The sequence below is a fragment of the Ovis aries genome, chromosome 12 (assembly GCF_016772045.2).
Source record: "Ovis aries strain OAR_USU_Benz2616 breed Rambouillet chromosome 12, ARS-UI_Ramb_v3.0, whole genome shotgun sequence".
NCBI classification, from domain to species: Eukaryota; Metazoa; Chordata; class Mammalia; order Artiodactyla; family Bovidae; genus Ovis; species Ovis aries.
In genome coordinates this window covers 29676827-29695712 of record NC_056065.1, presented here as the reverse complement: position 1 = coordinate 29695712, position 18886 = coordinate 29676827, and the positions used below count along the sequence as shown (strand labels likewise).

Genomic DNA, 18886 nt, shown 5'->3' with positions numbered 1-18886 from the left:
CGGTAATCCACTTCAGTATTCTTGCCTGGAGAATCCCATGGACAGAGGAACCTGGCAGGTCCCAGTCTACGGGGGTCACAAAGAGTCGGACACGGGCTGAAGTGACTGAGCACGCGTGCAACTTTGAAAAGGCAGAGATGGCATTCCAGGCTGAAGGACAGGGGCAAAGGAACATCAAAGCACATCTTCAAGAAAACGGGCCCAGGACTGGGGATGATTCTAGAATAGCTGAAGCATACATCTGTGAAGAGTTGAGGGTGGACAGCAGACAAGATTTATTGTTGAGACCGATGACCTCAGCGAGGGAAATGAAACTCTATTCTGAAGAAAAAAGTGAAAAAGCTCTGGGAATTTTTTAAAATTAGGAAAGAAACAAGCCTTAACTTCTTAAAATTAAAAATAAATATATGACCATCCCAAAAGTGCTGTATAACAATCTGAAATTTTAAAAAAATAATTAATAATTATTGCTGTTTGCGAAATGGTGACATTTTGGAACTAGGTTATTGAAAAATCAGAATCAAAAATTAAAGTATGGGGAGAGTGCAGGCTTCCCATTGCACTTTAACACACGAGCATCCTCAAGACATTAAGTTGAGCTGGGCTTATCATCCATAGTCAAATCCTCCAAAATCAGTAAATCGATCCTAATTTCTTCTCTCCTCCCAGACTCAATCAATGAAAGAGCACTAAAGTTCTTAAACTCTACTGTCTCTTTAATTTTAAAGATAAACTGAAGGTAAGATTTCCAAGAGACCTGTATTTTATTCTAAAGGACCCAGGTTCTTATCAATTACGTTCTCAAACTGCCTATCTGAAAAAACATAATGACGGCTAGTTTGAACCTCACTAGCTTATGAGAACAAATTAACCTCCCCACGTCCCCCCAAAACAGTCAACGAGTAACAAAAGTCATCGTCCTCAAGTTTCCAGGTGGCACAGGCAAGGCAAATTAATAGCCACTCCAAGATGTACAGTTATTTTAAATCCCCTTTATCGGACCAATTCACTGCACTTTTCAAATCACCGGTCAAACTTCTCCGCCCGAGACTCCTCATAGCCATGCCCGGCAGCATGCGGAGCAGCCAGCAACGTAACACAGACCCAAAGTACCAGCAGGCTGCCCAGGGGAGAAGCTCGCCAAGCTCTCAACCGCATCGGAAGACCGTGGGGAAGAGGCGCCGCGGTCCAGGCCCGCCCGGACAGAGTGAGGACCCGGCTGCCGGCGCGTTAGGCGCGGGGGTTGGACCCCGAGGCGCCTCTCCGCCGCCATGTGCCGCCGCTCCGCCGAGAAGGAGGTTATATAACAAACTCCTGGAGCTTTAGAGCGTGCCGCACCCGCCAACGCCCGCCTCGGTTTCCTTGCGCCGGCTCCGCGAGCCCGGCCGCCGCTGCGCGCTGAACGGCCATAAGCATGGCCTAGGCCCGGCGCGAGGAGGGCCCGGCGGGCCAGGCGCGGCGGGAGAAGCCGGGCCGCGGCTCCGGGCCCAGGCCGCGCCGACCCACCCTCCGCCGCCCCGGCCCAACCCCCTGCTTCCCTTCCCCCTACCAGAGAAGGGCGGGTGACCGAGCCGCCGCGGCCGCAGAGTCCAGTGGGGCGCGCGAGGCGAGGCGCGAGCTCCTCCCGCGCGAGTCCGTCACAGCATCTCCCGGGAGACACGGCCGCCACCGGCAGGGCGCGCTCACCTCCGCTCCGCGGAAGCCACTTGCCTCTTCGCGGGCCTCCGCCTGCGACCGCCCCGGCCAGCTCAGATCCACACACCCCCAACCCCGCGAGCGCCTTCGCCGGCTGCAGACCGGCCGACCGCTCAGCGCGTAAAATGCAGCCACTGCCTGCGCCGCGGTTCCGGGTCCTTCCCAACGCGACTCTGCCTCTGCCTCCTCCGCTCCGGCAGTGCAGGCCCGGCTTTGCGCATTACCCCCGTAAGGCACACGGAGTCCCACTCACCGGGGAGGGGAGGGGAGGGGAGAGGCGGGGAGGGGCGGGGAAGTGGGAGACAAGAGATCGCGGCGCGGAGACCTGAGTTCTCGCGAGGGTTCCGGCCTCGGGCGCCTGCTCTGCGGGAATTTCAAACTCTCGGCGAAAGAACGTAGGGGGAGGGAAAGGGAGGAAAGGGAGTAGGGTTTGGAAGGGCCGGGTATTTACATAAAACAGGAACTGCCCGCCTCCAAAGAACTGAAGGGAACAAAGACTACGAGTCCCATGATACCTTGCGCGTTAAGCCTCTTTGGCCGCCCAGCCCTTAAGCCCAGGGCGGACTTGGGAGTGGTAGTCTGTACCCGCCGTAGGGCCCGCCTCCCGATCCCTCCCGGAGTCTTCTGTGGCGGGAGAGTCGCCACATTATCTTCTGGCTCCGCTTGCTGGCGGCCGAGTGATAATCTTTGCCCTCTGTGTTTTTCATTCTCCCTGCTCCGACTTTCTGTGCCGAAGGCGGGCGTCTGACTTTGGGGGAAAGCTTCTTTCCCCCTCTTCTATATTTTTAAATATGCCAGCGTGCTTTCGTGGCCAGAGGTGCTCACGAGACCTAGTGTAATCTTCTAATTCAAAATTTTACCCCAAATCAGTGTTGCATATTTGGTCACCCTGGGGTTTCATTGTGGAATTTCTTTTATTTATGGTTAATATCTTTGAAGATGACGGGCTTCCCTGGTGTCTCAGTGGCAAAGAATCCGCCTGCAATGCAGGAGGGGCGGGTTGGATCCCTGAGTTGGGAAGATTCCCTGGAGAAGGAAATGACAACCCCCTCCAGTATTCTTGCCTGGGAATCCCATGGACAGTAGCTACATGGTGGGCTACAGTCTATGGGCGTTGCAGAAGAGTTGGACACAATTTAGTGACTAAGCACACAGGATCTTTGACGTTAATCCCAGCACCACACACTTTTCAAACAAACGTGGACTATAACCATAATGAAAGCGAAAATAAGAAGAAGAAAAATAATAAAACGGGAGATAGGGGTAGGATTCTAACAAGCCACTTATGTTTTAACCAGGAAAGTTTATCCTTTTCTGTTATCCTTTCCCGTATGATTTTTGTCAAAGTTTGTCTTTTAGAAATGTAATCTTTTTTTCCCCATATTTTTTGTCTCTTTATTGACAGCGATCTCTAAAAGTAACAGGCGTGTGTGCTAAGTTAGTCGCTTCGGTCGTGTCCGGCTCTGTGCGACCCTATGAACTGCAGCCTGCCAGGCAGGAGTGGGTTGCTGTGCCCTCCTCCAGGGGATCTTCCCCACCCAGGGATGGAACCCAGGTCTCCAGTGTTACAGGCGGATTCTTTATCCACTGCGCCATCAGAAACATAGTGGCTTACAAAATGTACTGGCTAGGTTGTGGCAGAGAAAAAGTTAAAGAGGTTTTTGATTAGTTTGTCTTAACTATTTTAAATAGACTTCTTAAAACAGAAACTGCTCTGCAGTCAGATGTGCGAATTCATGTCCTTGCCTTGCTCTCCATGTTATACTTCCTTTCCTTGGTACCATTCCGTCCTCAATTCATAGGTGCTGTACTTCTCTGTAATCTGAAGAGGTAGATTCTCACCTCCAGAATGCTGGTAGAGCAAGGATGACTTAGAGGTTCAACAGATTCCTTAACAAGCATTTGTTACCAGTTGTGAAATTCAAAATCATCATACTTATCCAAACTGAGTTTCTAAAACTATCCTTCAGATTTTAATCTTTCTTTCCATAATTACTGACAGAATGCTGATATGGTTTATGTATAGTTGTCTGTAATCTGGACCAATCCTACCTATCCTGTTTTATTTCCCTGCGTAGTTTCTGAGAATCTTTTCTTCACTTCCCTGCAAACATGTTTCTGCTTCTCAGTATCTTCCACTGAAAATGGTCCAGCTAAGACTCTTTTCTCTCAAAATCTTCTCAACTTCAGCCCATATTAATCACTAAAAACTTGTACTGAAAATATGCTGTGTGTATTGTTTCCCCTTTTGCCTCTCACTCCATCCATCCACCCAATGCCCCCATCTCTCAGCTACACTGAAAACAGACCAGATCTTATACTTTTTTCAAATGCTTCCCTCATAACTATTAGCTTTGTTATTTCAATTGCTTTGTAAACTGAATTTCTACTTTAAAGATCTCATTCATTCATCTTTTCTCTTTTCAGTCATTTAATCATATGCCAAGGACTTCCCTGGAGGCCTAGTGATTAAGATTCCACACTTTCAATGCAGGGGGCAGGGGTTCATTCCTTGGTCAGGGAACTAAAATCCCATACGCCCTGAGCCTCAACCAAAAAGTTAAAGGAAAAAGCACATGCCAAATTGTTTTAGTTTCAAGAGATGCTAATAAGTATTAAAATGTAAACAAAAATCTGGGTTTGGTAGTCAGATGAGTTTGAGGAAAAGATAAAATTAAACATTTCTTTTACATAATACCTCACTGCCTTTAATATGCTCAGCATTTACCAAAGTTACTTGACTGTGGCATGAATCCATCTATGCTTGTGGAACATTTTGTCTCATCAGCGTTCCACAGAATGGACTGGTAAACACGGCTTCCAAGCTTCCTCTTACTGGAGGAAGCACTGTGTAGTGGAAAGAACATGGTTATTTGAAACCAGACAAACTCAAGTTTTAATCCATTTCACTACTTTCTTGAAACATGACTTTAATGGAATTGCTTCACTCTCTCTGCCTGTTTTCTCACCTGAAAAGAAAGGCTGTTACTTATTTTTCTTTCAGAACTGTTGCAAAGATTAGAGGCAAGTATGTGCCCCACTCAAAACTTCATTCCCTTTCTATCTATATGATCAGTTGTTAGTTATTCTGGTAAAAGGCTTAGAAAATGGTAATAACTAGTGTGGACACTTCCATTTGGAATGTTTTATTCAAGAACATATTTCACTCCCAGTGAAGCACCCTGGTAGAAACAGACAGCCATCTGATCTCAGAGAACTTAGAACCTCATTGAAGTGCTCTGAATTAGAACTCGTTTGTTTTGCAAAGTAATAGGGGGGAGAAAACATGATATTTTAGCAACATGATATTTTAACAACAAAACGGAGCTTGTCTGTCTCAGACAGTGGCAATGCCTCTGTCCTGATAGCTATGTTTTCATCATTTTTATGGAGATTGTTGATTATAGCAAGCAGTACCCCAACCTTGATTTTTCTAATTGACAATAAGATTGGGGGTGAAGAGTCACATTTTTCCTATTTCCTACTATATTTCCAGTGATGGAATAGTGACCAGCATCTAAATAAATGCAAAAATAATTATTTAGTGACTGACTATATATTTATTGATTTCACCATTCAAAAAGCAAAATATATAAAATATTTTGATCAAAAAGGACCCTACAGATTTTCTAGGTTAAACATCTTGTTCTAAGGAAGGGGGAAACAGATTTGTCAAATGATTTTGGGATGGATTTTGTTTTGTTTAAAAAAATAGACATCGAATAAAATCTATAGTTGTAAAGAAAAGCAATATAAATATTTTCTTTCTTTAAAATAGTATTTGTGCACTTGAAAAAAAATTGTTTTTCATGAATGGTACCCCCCAAAAGTCATAGATTTACTTCTAATGAACACTAGTAATATTTGCACAAACATGGTACTGAAATTTAATTTCTTTTTAAAAATTGTTTCCCTTTCTACCTCTCCCTTTCTTTCACATCTTCCTCTTTTAAAGCTACTTTAAATTCTATATGTTTTAATTAAAGCTATCATGGTTATGGTTTCTCTGTTTCTTAACCCCAAAGACCACTATTAGTGATGGATCCTGAAATTCTGCTGGGTGAGCTACAGGTTATGTCCTTGCGTACCACTGCGTTTTTCATTTTCAGGCTTTAATTCCTCAAGACTCATGCTTGCCTTAGAGCGTTGTTATACCAAATTATAGGGGGCACATAGTAATTTTTATGCTTCTTTTAGTGAACAGTGTTGTAAATATTGCTCATGAGTCACAAATCTTCCACTTGCCTGAAGCTTCCTGCTTCTAAGGAAGCCGTGTTAAAAGTTGCCTCTGCAGTGTTGGAAAGTGATGGAAATGCGAACAGTCAAGTCTGATACTCTACTGAGGGAATAGGTCACCCATTTGAATAAATGCTTTGTGCCTCTTTTGTAGGTGGATTCTCAGCCTTATTTTTTCCTGTAAGTTTATTTTAATCCCATTGAATTTGCATGTGCTATGTTAACTGTGATGTTTACATGGTGCTGGGTAAGTTTTCAAGGCATTTAAAATTTTTAGTTGAAACAATATCTCTACATGGTTTAAATGATAAGCTATGGAGATTTTTTCCCCCTTTTTTCCTTTTCTATCTTTACTCCTTCTTGGATCCTCTGTGTGGCATTTTAATAAATTTTAGTAGACTTGTTGGATTTGATTAAAGAAAAGCATAGGTGACATGGTATTCATTTTTCACCATGAAATGCCTGAAAACTAAAGCAAGATGTCAAGTAGGATGCCCTAAGTGGAAAATCACCAGTGGAATGCCCGGAATAAAGTTCAGCATGCCTGAGAGCATTCTTCTCCAAATAAGTTTGCAAATAAGTTTAGCGAATAAGTTTGACTGTCAAAGATCTTTAGGGTTTAGGAGTGAATTATTTGTTAGCAGACTGCATAATTCTTTTTTAGTGAAGAAAACAATATAGAACTTTAATGAAACCAAAATTGCATCTTTAAGAATCCAAGTTGTATTTCTCAAGTGGTATTTTTCAGAATAGTTTTATTTTGTTTCAGTTCCCCATCATTTCTTCATGTATTTGTTCATCCGTCAAATACTTATCAAATGCTTTTGATGGGCTAGTCTCTACTTAGGGCACTGGGAATACAGATCTCGGTAAGACCATTATCTGTGTCTCAGCAATGAAATCAGGACAACATATTTAAATGGCAAATTACTTTTTGTTTGAAGTATTTTTTATTAAAAATCCTTTAAAGTCAAAGAGAACTACAACCCTTTGGTGGTTTTTTTTGGCCCACCATGCAGTGCAGCATGCAGGATCTTAGTTCCCCAAGCAGGGATCTAACCCTCACCCCCTACAGAGGAAGCAGAGATTCTTAACACTGGATCCCCAAGGAAGTCCCTAACTCTTTTTCATGCATCTTATTGATAATTATGATGAACGCTCAGTTCAGCATACTAGTCTGTCATAGGAATATTCTAGTTTCATATTCTGGTTTTGGTCTAGCAGATATTCACAAGAAATGGTTGGGTCACAGACTTATTTCCTGGAGTTGGATGAAAGACACTTTGAAAGAAGGCCTGGTTAAAAAAAAAAAATCCTCCTGTCAATGCAGGAAATGCAGGTTCAACCCGCATTTCTTCTGGGTCCAGAAGATCCCCTGGAGGAGGAAATGGCAACCCACTACAGTAGTCTTGCCTGGAAAATTCCATGGACAAAGGAGCCTGGAAGGCTACGGTCCATAGGGTCTCAAAGAGTTGGACATGATTAAGCAGCCTGTATGACATGGGTTACATTTGGAGTGTTTTTGAATGACCCCTCTATAATCTCTCAGATTTCTTTTGTTCTTCTGATTCTGCATTCTCTTATTTTAAAGAGTCTAAATTTAAAGTTAGGTAACTACTCTTCATTACCTTTGTCACCGATTATGGACATGAAAGTTTAGTATAGTCGGTAAACTTCAGATATTAGTTATAATACAGTGAGTGCTTTGGTTAAGAGTGAATGACGAGGCACAACCTCATTACCTATGTTCCCCCAGCACTTATGCTTCCGTATTGTAAGGAGGTTCTTAGAGTCTTCTCAATGATTAGTGTAGCAATCAATTATGTAATCTTTTAATTCTATCTCAGACACACATATGTCACCTCATCAACGAAGCAGCTTTCGGAAAATAAGTAAGTAAGTAAGTAAAGTCGCTCAGTCGTGTCCGACTCTTTGCGACCCCATGGACTTTAGCCCACCAGGCTCCTCCATCCATGGGATTCTCCAGGCAAGAGTACTGGAGTGGGTTGCCATTTCCTTCTCCAGGGGATCTTCCCAACCCAGGGATCGAACCCAGGTCTCCCACATTGTAGGCAGACGCTTTACCATCTAAGCCACCAGGGAAGTCCCTTTCTGGAAAAATAGACACTTGGTAAATCTTTAATAAATAAGTCTAAGGAACTGTCCCTTCAGCAGGGTAGACTATGGAAATCAGGTACGGTTGGACACGCCAGAACTACTGTGTAAGAATTCTTGTCTTATTGAATTACTGTGTTCAGAGATTAGAAAAGAAGACCAAGTGTCTTTCAGTTTGAAGATCATGAAGATTTCAAACAGCGAAACACAGTCCTACTAATACTGTAAGACTTAGATGAAGTCACGTTACAGGGACATTAAAGGACAAAGTGATGTGTGAAAAACAACTTTGGCCAACTTGGGTATAATTCCAGCTGATTTGGAAACCATTTGTTATGTAGACAAAATCTCAGTAAGTCATTTTATGACAGTTGGAGTTCCTTAAAAACCCAGTGCCTTTGTTCATTTTATTTCATTAAAATCATTTCCTTCCTTTGCTACTTTTGCTAGCACATTCCAAACCTGCATAATATCAACCTCCTAGAGAAGAGGAGATCTAAGACAGTAGCTCCCAACTTTATGTCAGCCCTCAACTCCCCCTAAACCGTCAGGGGCTCACAGGCCAGTAACACCCTGAATGAGCCACATCCCATTCTAGACCAGCCTCAACACAAATGCAGTGGGGTCAGTCCCTCTGACATGTGGTTTAAGGCAGCTTTCTCCTGAGAATTTCTCTGAATATGTGAAGCACTTTGGGAAGCAGCGTGTTAAAAAGTACTGAATTCAGAGGGAGAAGATGTAAATGAATCCTGATTTCTAAAGTGACGCTTTGCTGTCTGTGCATCCATGACAAAGACCTTGAACTATCCAAGCTTCTATTTCCTCACCTGTTGTGAAGATTATGTGTAAAAATATGTAGTAAGCCTTTCAGTTCAGTTCAGTTCAGTTGCTCAGTCGTGTCCAACTCTTTGCGACCCCATGAATCGCAGCACGCCAGGCCTCCCTGTCCATCACCAACTCCCGGAGTTCACTCAGACTAAAGTCCATCGAGTCGGTGATGCCATCCAGCCATCTCATCCTCTGTCGTCCCCTTCTCCTCCTGCCCTCAATCCCTCCCAGCATCAGGATCTTTTCCAATGAGTCAACTCTTCGCGTGAGGTGGCCAAAGTATTGGAGTTTCAGCTTCAGCATCATTCCTTCCAAAGAAATCCCAGGGCTGACCTTCAGAATGGACTGGTTGAATCTCCTTGCAGTCCAAGGGACTCTCAAGAGTCTTCTCCAACACCACAGTTCAAACGCATCAATTCTTCGGTGCTCAGCTTTCTTCACAGTCCAACTCTCACATCCATACATGACCACTGGAAAAACCATAGCTTTGACTAGACGGAACTTTGTTGGCAAAGTGATGTCTCTGCTTTTCAATATGCTATCTAGGTTGGTCATAACTTTTCTTCCAAGGAGTAAGCGTCTTTTAATTTCATGGCTGCACTCACCATCTGCAGTGATTTTGGAGCCCCCCAAAATAAAGTCTGACACTGTTTCCACTGTTTCCCCATTTATTTCCCATGAAGTGATGGGACCAGATGCCATGATTTTCGTTTTCTGAATGTTGAGCTTTAAGCCAACTTTTTCACTCTGCTCTTTCACTTTCATCAAGAGGCTTTTAGTTCCTCTTCACTTTCTGCCATAAGGGTGGTGTCATCTGCATATCTGAGGTTATTGATATTTCTCCCAACAAACTTGATTCCAGCTTGTGCTTCTTCCAGCCCAGCGTTTCTCATGATGTACTCTGCGTATAAGCTAAATAAGCAGGGTGACAATATACAGCCTTGACATACTCCTTTTCCTATTTGGAACCAGTCTGTTGTTCCATGTCCAGTTCTAACTGTTGCTTCCCTGACCTGCATACAGGTTTCTCAAGAGGCAGGTCAGGTGGTCTGGTATTCTCATCTCTTGAAGAATTTTCCACAGCTTATTGTGATCCACACAGTCAAAGGCTTTGGCATAGTCACTAAAGCAGAAATAGATGTTTTTCTGGAACTCTCTTGCTTTTTCCGTGATCCAGCAGATGTTGGCAATTTGACCTCTGGTTCCTCTGCCTTTTCTAAAACCAGCTTGAACATCTGGAAGTTCACAGTTCACATATTGCTGAAGCCTGGCTTGGAGAATTTTGAGCATTGCTTTGCTAGCATGTGAGATGAGTGCAATTGTGCAGTAGTTTGAGCATTCTTTGGCATTGCCTTTCTTTGGGATTAGAATGAAAACTGACATTTTCCAGTCCTGTGGCCACTGCTGAGTTTTCCAAATTTGAACTTCTACCAAATATTTACTATTGCTAACACTTTGCTGGCCATCAGATGATTGATTGAAGCTGTGTAAATAAGAACAATATGTGACAGTATAGAACAGATTTCTTCGTTTTGGATGAGCTGTTCTGCACAAATATCAGGCTACATTCCATCATTGTATTAAGATTTTTTAAAGTTGCTGGTCCTTGATTTTTTTAAATGTTAATCTGCCTAATATATAATTTCATATGCGTGTGTGTGTGCTCCATTGCTTCAGTCGTCCCAACTCTGGAGAATCCATCGGGATCTCTAGGCAAGAGTACTGAATTGGGTTGCCATTTTCTCCTCCAGGGAATCTTCCCAACCCAGTGATTGAACTCTCACCTCCAGCAGCTCCTGCACTGCAGGCAGATTCTTTATTGCTGAGCCACAGGTGAAGCCCAATAGATAACCATCAGGGCCTAAGTGCCTGTTTCTCATTTTTTTCAACTGGAAGAAAAGAAATTATCCCTTATGACAGAACTGCAAGCCATGTAAATAAAATCTATTCTCCAGCCTACTTTAAAATGTTAACATGGATAATTAGACGGCAAACAAAACATAACTGAGATATGAAAGAGAAACAAAACATTTCCAGCTTAATGAACCAGAAGAAAAAAATTTTTTACACCATAATTGCTGCTATTATCTGAAATGTTGGCAGCAAGTTAATAGAAAGGGCACTCCAGACAAAGGAGGTTAATGAATGATGTTACTATTTGCACGTAGTTGAGAAGTCTGCCGCCTTGAAATAGGAAAGGGTTCAGGGATCCATTACAGCATCTATTACCCTGTATTCTGATTACTCTTTATAAGTTATCTTCCTGACTACACTGTGAGCTTTATTAAGGCAGGGAAATGTTTTTGTCATTTTTTTTCCCCCACAAAACTTGGAAAGGTACCTAGCATCCAGTAGGTATTCACTTTTTTTGAATGGATGAATTAATGAGTGAGTGAATATACTTTTTTCTTCTGCCCATGGAGTTAGGAAAACAAGACAAAAAAGGGTAAAGAGATATCTATTAATAAAAGCAAATATGGGACTCTTCCATTAATAACAATTTGATTCTGTGAGAGATGGGTATTATTAATAATTTAGAACTCATATTGATGCAGCTGGATCAGACCTGGAGGAGATCCACCTCCTAACGGACCGTGTAGACGCTACCAGAGCAGAGGCAGGCCCTCTGCAGGACCCTCTTCAAAGTGACTCACAGTTCTCCTTGAGGAACTCCTTGGGTGTGGTTTGCACTGGGGAACTTGACGGTTTCTAACCAAAGACTTGGTTCAATTAGAGAAGTCCTCCTATCTATTGCCATTTTAAATCTTCAGTGCCCTGAGAAGTTTTAGACAACAAAAAGATGACAGAAATCTAAAGCTTGCAATGATTCCATAAACACGGGTATTTTAGCTTTCTTTGTGGGGCATGGGGGATGAAGGCAGCTGATTGTCTTTCCTAAGAGAGTGAGCAATGAAAATGCTAAACCCTTCCCACCTGTTGACAGTCAGGTTATCATCCTCATGTCACTGACTTTTGACTCTCCTTATCCCCTACTCCCTAACCTAGGTGTTTTTTTTTTTTGTTTGTTTGTTTTTTCACATAGACCACCCTGATCACTTTCTGAGTTTTTCTGGACCCACCTTGTCTTAACATAGACTCCTCCATCCAAGCTGCAAAATTTTCCTCTGGTCTCCCAACAACATGGTTTTACTTTCATTCCCGTCCAAAGCTTGTTCTTGCCTGTTGTCACTTTTTAAAATTATGCAATTCTTTTTTCTTAACATGGTTCCTATCATTTTCTCAATTTTTATCCCTCCTGATTCATTACTGACTTTTAGTCTTCTGAGAAGTTTCCTTACCCTCTTGGACATTTACATATTTCCTGGCATTTACACAGCCAACTATTGAGCTTGTTTTTGAAGTTGAAAAGAAGGGTGATGAGAGAGATGGCACCTGGCTGACAACCCCTGCACACCTTCCCAGGGTAACAGCAGTATGAGCCTGGCTCTGTTCTTGCCCTTGGAAGTTCAGAAACATGGCCATGCCAATTCTTCTAGAGCTTCTCTGTCTCAAGGAAACTGAAATTCATGTTGTTGTTGTTGTTCAGTCACCTAGTCATGTCAAACTCTTTGTGACCCTGTGGACTGAAGCACGCTAGGCCTCCCTGTCTCTCACCATCTCCTGAAGTTTGCCCAAGTTCATGTCCATTGCACTGGTGATGCCTTCCATCCATCTCATCCTCCAACGCCCTCTTCCTCTGCCCTCAATCTTTCCCACCATCAGGGACTTTTCCAAGAGTCGGCTGCTTCAGCTTCAGCGTCAGTCCTTCTAAGGGGTATTCAGGGTTGATTTTCCTTAAGATTGACTGGTTTGGTCTCCTGGCTGTCCAAGGGACTCTCCAGAGTGTTCGAAAGCATCAGTTCTTCAGCACTCGGCCTTCTTTGTGATCCATCTCTCGCATTCATACATGACTACTGGAAAAACCATACCTTTGACTCTACAAACCTTTGTAAGCAGAGTGATATCTCTGCTTTTCAACACACTGTCTAGGTTTGTCATAGCTTTCCTACCAAGAAGCAACTATCTTCTGATTTCATGGCTACACCATCCACGGTGATTTAAGAGCCAAGAAGAGGAAATCTGTCACCACTTCCACATTTCCCCCTTCTATTTGCCATGCAGTAATGGGGCCCAATGCCTTGATCTTAGTTTTTTTTTAAATATTTAGTTGATCTTAGTTCTTTTAATATTTAGTTTTAAGCTGGCTCTTTCACTCTCCCCCTTCATCCTCATCAAGAGGCTTGTTAGTTCCTGTTCACTTCTGCCTTTAGAGTAGTATCATCTGCAACAACCTCAGGGTTGTTGATGTTTCTCCCACCTATCTTGATTCCAGCTTGTAACTCATCCAGCCCGGCATCTCATGATGTGCTCAGCATATAGGTTAAACAAACAGGGTGACAGCAGACATTTATAAACCCAAGTTCTTATGTCTTCATTTACAATACATTGCGGTAGTGAATACCTTCTTCAATCCCTGTAACTCATATCCAGAGCATCGTCTTTTCTGATAGTGAGGTACCTGGGAAATAGAATAATCAAACGATTACTTGGTGAACATGAAATAGAAGTTTAGAAACGGGTGTTGTTTTGGGAGAGATCTCATCCAGGCTTGGGAAGCATGATGACTCATAATTGCGTCACAACAGAAGAGTCATGTTGGATAAACATGCCCAACTCAAGGTCCTTGACTTCCTTTCCCACCCTGGGTTCACCATCACCAGTCTGAGTACAAGGTCAATCCAGACAAAGCCCAGTAGAACAGATTAGGATTTTGCTGATGAAACCATCAGGTGGTCTCCTTGAGATTGTTTCCAGGTCACTGTGAGTAGTATATTAGGTGTTTCTGGCACCCCACTCCAGTACTCTTGCCTGGAAAATCCCATGGATGGGGGAGCCTTGTAGGCTGCAGTCCATGGAGTCGCTAGGAGTCGGACATGACTGAGCGACTTCACTTTCACTTTTCAGTTTCATGCATTGGAGAAGGAAATGGCAACCCACTCAAGTATTCTTGCCTGGAAAATCCCAGGGACGGGGGAGCCTTGTGGGCTGCCGTCTATGGGGTTGCACAGAGTCGGACACGACTGAAGCGACTTAGCAGCAGCAGCAGCAGCAGCACCTCTCAACAAAACGTTTATTCACACAACCTCTTAATTCATTTCCAGTGGTGGTCATGTCTATTCAGGATATGTGTAAATTTCATTTGTTTAATTTTTTGGAGAGCAATCTTGTTTCCCTTATTTATATTTTTTAATTGAAACCTAGTTGGTTTACAATATTATATTAGTTTCAGGTATTTGGCATAATGATTCAATATCTTTATAGGTTATACTCCCTTTAAAGATATAAAAGAATGACTATATTTCCCTGTGCTACATAATATATCCTTGTTTCTTATCTATTTTATACATAGTAGTTTGTATCTCTTAATCCCACACCCCTATCTTGCCCCTCCCCCCTTCTCTCATCCCACTGGTATCCATTAGTTTGCTTTCTATATTTGTAAGTCTGTTTTTTTGTTGTTGTATATATTTATTTGTTTTAAATTTTTATATTCCATGTATAAGTGAAGTGAAGTCACTCAGTCGTGTCTGACTCTTTGAGACCCCATGGACGGTAATGGGGCTACCAGGCTTCATGGTCCATGGGATTTTCCAGGCAAGAATACTGGAGTGGGCTGCCATTTCCTTAATATGTATAAAATAACATAATATTTATCTCTCTCTGTCTAACTTATTTCATAAAGATAATACTCTCTGGGTCCATCCATGTTGCTGCAAATGGCAGAACTTCATCCCTTTTTAGGATTGAGTAGTATTCCACTGTGCACATGTATGTGTATATATCACATCTCCTTTGTCCATTCATCTGTTCTGTTGATGGACACCTGGGTTGTTACCATATACTGGATATGATACATAATACTGGTATAAACTTCCATATATTGATTGTTGTAAATAATACTGCTACTGGGGTGCATGCATATTTTCAAGTTGATTTTTTTGGTCTTCTTCAGATATATATCCAACAGTGGAATGGCTGGATCATCTAGTAGTTCTATTTTTAGTTTGTTTTAGGAGATCTCATGCTGTTTTCCACAGTGGGAATTTCAAACCCAGGTCTCCTGCATTACAGGCAAATTCTTTACCATCTGAGCCACCAGGGAAGCCTCACTTTCCACAGTGTGCCAATTTACATTCCCACCAACAGTGTACAAGGGTTCCCATTTCTCCACATCCTCCCCAACATTTGCTATTCATAGACTTTTTGATGTTAGCCATTCTGGCAGATGTGAGGTAATATATCACTGTGATTTTGATTTCCTTTTCTCTAATAATTAGTGATGCTGAGCATCTTTCCAAGTGCCCATTAGCCATCTGTATGTCTTCTTTGGAAAAATGTTTACTCAGGTCTTCTGCTCACTTTTTAATGGGATTGCTTGTTTATTATTTCCCTTATTTTAATTTCTTGGACAATATCTTGTTCTCACCTCCATGGATTACTATGTACCAATTTCACTCTTCTGTAATTCTAACAGAACATTTATAGTAGCCATTGTTTTCCTCATATAACATATGCACTGTGAAATGATGGCAAGGAATGCAAGAGGGAAAGCACAACAAAGAGAGAACATTCTGAAGAGCTATTTGTTGAGGCCAGCAGCTCATTCTTTGAATGCTGGGAAGATAGTGTGGTTTTGGGGAAGAGCAGGGTGACCTGCATTGGAATCCTGTCTCTAACACTCATGACCTATGAGACTGTGAGTGTTACTTGATCTTTCTAAACCTGTGCTACTCTAAGTGTGATCTCAAGGAGATAAGGAGCTAGTGCCAGAAGATAGAATCATCTCTGTCACTAAGCACACTGACTTTTTCTTTCAAAGGGAAACTTTCTCAGTGGAGGAAGCTGTGCATTAATTTACATTCTGGTCCGGGCTCCTTATCAATAAAAATGGAAAACAGCACCAACTTTATGGGAATAAAATTAATGATGATACATGATCCATGCCTGGAATGCTAGGTGTACTGTAAATAACGGTTTGTTATTTTATTATTATTGTTGCATAATTTAGCACTAGCAACAAACTTTTGCAGCAAGTATAACCCAGCAACAGCCTCACAAACAAAAGAGAAGCAAGAGCTGAGGATTTTATATCCTGCCATTCATTTCATTATTGTAAGCCTTACCTCTCTAGGAATCTATTTTCTCATCTGTGGAGTAATAGTAGTGCCTACTTCTTAGAGCTGTTATAAGAACTAAATTACATGTGCCATGTAAAACACTGAGAACTATGCCAAACACATGGTAGGTATTCAATAAACATTAGTTTCCTTTCCTTCCTTCATTTCCACCAGCTTTGAGGATACTTTTAAGAATATTGGCATAATATTTAGAGGAAACTGTAGCCATATACAAAAATTTCCTAAAGGTAACAATAATTCCAGAACTCTAGAAAACAATTAAAGATAGGACCCCACTGGTAGAAATAAGAATACTACATTACAATATTTTCTTTAAATTACTTCTGTGAAAAGCAGAAAAATTTGAACTCTGGCTCAATCCAGTCACCAGTCATTTTGGAAGCAGTGAGACTTGTGCCTGGTTGCTCAGTCATGTCTGACTCTTAGCTACCCCATGGACTGTAGCCCACCAGGCTCCTCTATCCATGGGGATTCTCCAGGCAAGAATACTGGAGTGGGTTGCCATGCCCTCCTCCAGGGGATCTTCCCAACCTGGGGATCAAACCCAGGTCTGCCCACATTGTAGGCAGATTATTTACCATCTGAGCCACCAGGGAAGCCCAATGTCTCCTAAAGAGCTCTCTTTTGAATCATGGGCTTGGACTTCCGTGGCGGTCCAGTGATTAAGACTCCACTGGACAATACAGAGGACACAAGTTCAATCCCTGGTCTGGGGATGAAGATCCACATGCTGTCAGGTGTGGTTGAAATATAAAATTCAATTTTTAAGTTATACTTTTGAACCACAGGCTTTCCTTCCTGACAGAGCTGTTCTTTTCTCTGCATGATCCCCAAAGTGATAGATCCTTCCCAACTCCTCAAAGGTCTCTCACATCCCCTATGCCTTCTTGCTATTGAGTATGGGGTCATTGAAAAAGTCAAATGACTACTCTATTATATAATATTACTATCAATTACATATTAACAATTGTGGTCTGTTAATATAAATGTATAGAAGGTACATTTTATAACAATTAAATGTATAGGGAATCTAAGCAGTTCAGCTTCAGAATTTATTGCTTCAGTAGTGTTTCATGCCATAAAGAGAAGTGGTATTTGTGTTTTATTTTTTATGTGGCTAGGTTTCAGTTATTGGAAGCCAAATGAATGAATAAGCTATTGACATAATACAACATGAAAAGCTCTTTGCATTGAGAATATGTCTCACCACTTTTATCCAGTCACCTCCTTCTTTTGCTTAATTTTATTATTTGTGATCTTTTAGGAGAAAGACAAAATTGATGTTTGAATATATAACTAGGATGGATTCTTGAATAAGATTCAGATTTGCTACCCTTTGTGATTACACATAATCCTTTTAAAATAATGTTCCCAAGCCAGAAACATCCAAGCTACAGGGTTTTGCAAAGGTTATCAATATTTTATTGCTCCTATGGCTCTGTCACTTCCCAACTGAGTAACTTTGGGCTACTTAACCATGCCATGCCTCAGTTTCCTCATCTGCAAAATGCAAAAAGACAATAGTTTTAACTTCTAGGGTTATTGTGAAAATTAAATGATTTAAAGAGTATTAAAAACTACATACCTTCTCTAAAGTTTTATTCACTGCTTGTCTCCAGCGTGTACTAGATACTTGATGAATATTTGTTAAATGCATGACTGAGTAAATGATATTTCTTTTAGTCTGTATGTTTAATTCAGCTTCCCCACCCATCCACTCACCCACAGTATCCGTAACTTCTTTCTGGAAATTATTGCCTTTCTCAACTAAGCTGAAGAAGATCTGGAAAAAGGATTTGACCATACCTGGGTCATACTTTTGAAGCAGGATATACCTACCACCATTCTCTAGTGGTTTCCCCATTGCTATCACATGCTCAAACCTGAGGCCTTTATTGGAGAGAGGCATAAGAGAACATAGGCAGTCTCCAGTATATTGAAATGAGTTAACATGGCATTGCTAATTATTGTTTAATTCATTGGTAAGTTCTGAAAGATCATCAAAAATTGTAAATTGTAAATCAGTCTCTCTGGATCAAGAGACTGGTCGTTTATTTTTTTATTTTTATTTTTTTTTTAAATATGGAACACTTCACGAATTTGTGTGTCATCCTTGTGCAGGGGCCATGCTAATCTTCTCTGTATTGTTCCAATTTTAGTATATGTGCTGCCAAAGCAAGCACTGGTCATTTATTTTAAGAAAACCTATATAATATCCTCAGTGATAAAAACAAAGAAACCTAAAAGTCAGGGTAAGTGTAAAACATGGAGCTCTGCTAAGTCCCTAAGTAGTCCCAAGAGGATGGTCATTCAGTTTTATAAAAAATCCTGAAGTCCTCCATTTTGCCATCCGTAGAACATCTGTTCCTAAATACAGGGGCACCAGCACATGAATGAACAAATGACTAATATGTCCTCATCTGACCAGAGCCCCCTCAGTCATCAAGCCAACCCAAAAGTAACAGAAGGCACTGTCCTGAATTTCCCTAAGAACCAACAGCACCCAGAATTGTTAAACCAGGACAATAAAATCCCCAAGTATTAGCATCCATTCTCCAACCACATTGCTGAGCGGCTTAGAGCCAAAGACAGGAAGAAGCAATGCCTGTCAGCTGTTTCACAGAAAGGCTCCAAAGTGATCTCTTTCATATTGCTGGAGAAGATCCATCACCCTTCTAGCGGCATGAGAAAGACCTCCAAACAGGCGAGCACCGTTACACAATGCTCGTTACACTGTTACACCACTACCACTTCAGCTGTCACAGGGCAGAAAAGAAAATCCATGTAACTGGAAGATGTGGAACAAAGATTAA

General features: G+C 41.8%; 1 protein-coding gene and 1 non-coding gene across 8 annotated transcripts in view; both read right to left on the bottom strand.

Annotated features, from left to right (window-relative positions):
* Positions 1–2148, bottom strand: part of AHCTF1 (AT-hook containing transcription factor 1) — an 89873-nt gene extending 87725 nt beyond the window's left edge. For 2 of the 7 annotated variants that reach the window (XM_060396381.1, XM_060396382.1), the window contains exon 1: positions 2021–2148. The gene's annotated coding sequence lies outside the window, so the exon portion shown is untranslated. Of the gene's footprint in view, positions 1–1104; positions 1299–1549; positions 1913–2020 lie in introns of those variants that run through there. The other 5 variants (XM_015099182.4, XM_042257167.1, XM_012187163.4 and 2 more) reach the window with 5 other exon arrangements.
* A 16001-nt stretch (positions 2149–18149) lies between these two features.
* Positions 18150–18256, bottom strand: LOC114117397 (U6 spliceosomal RNA). Its single transcript, XR_003591097.1, has one exon. It is a non-coding gene; the product is annotated as a U6 spliceosomal RNA (small nuclear RNA).
* Positions 18257–18886: the final 630 nt, after the last annotated feature.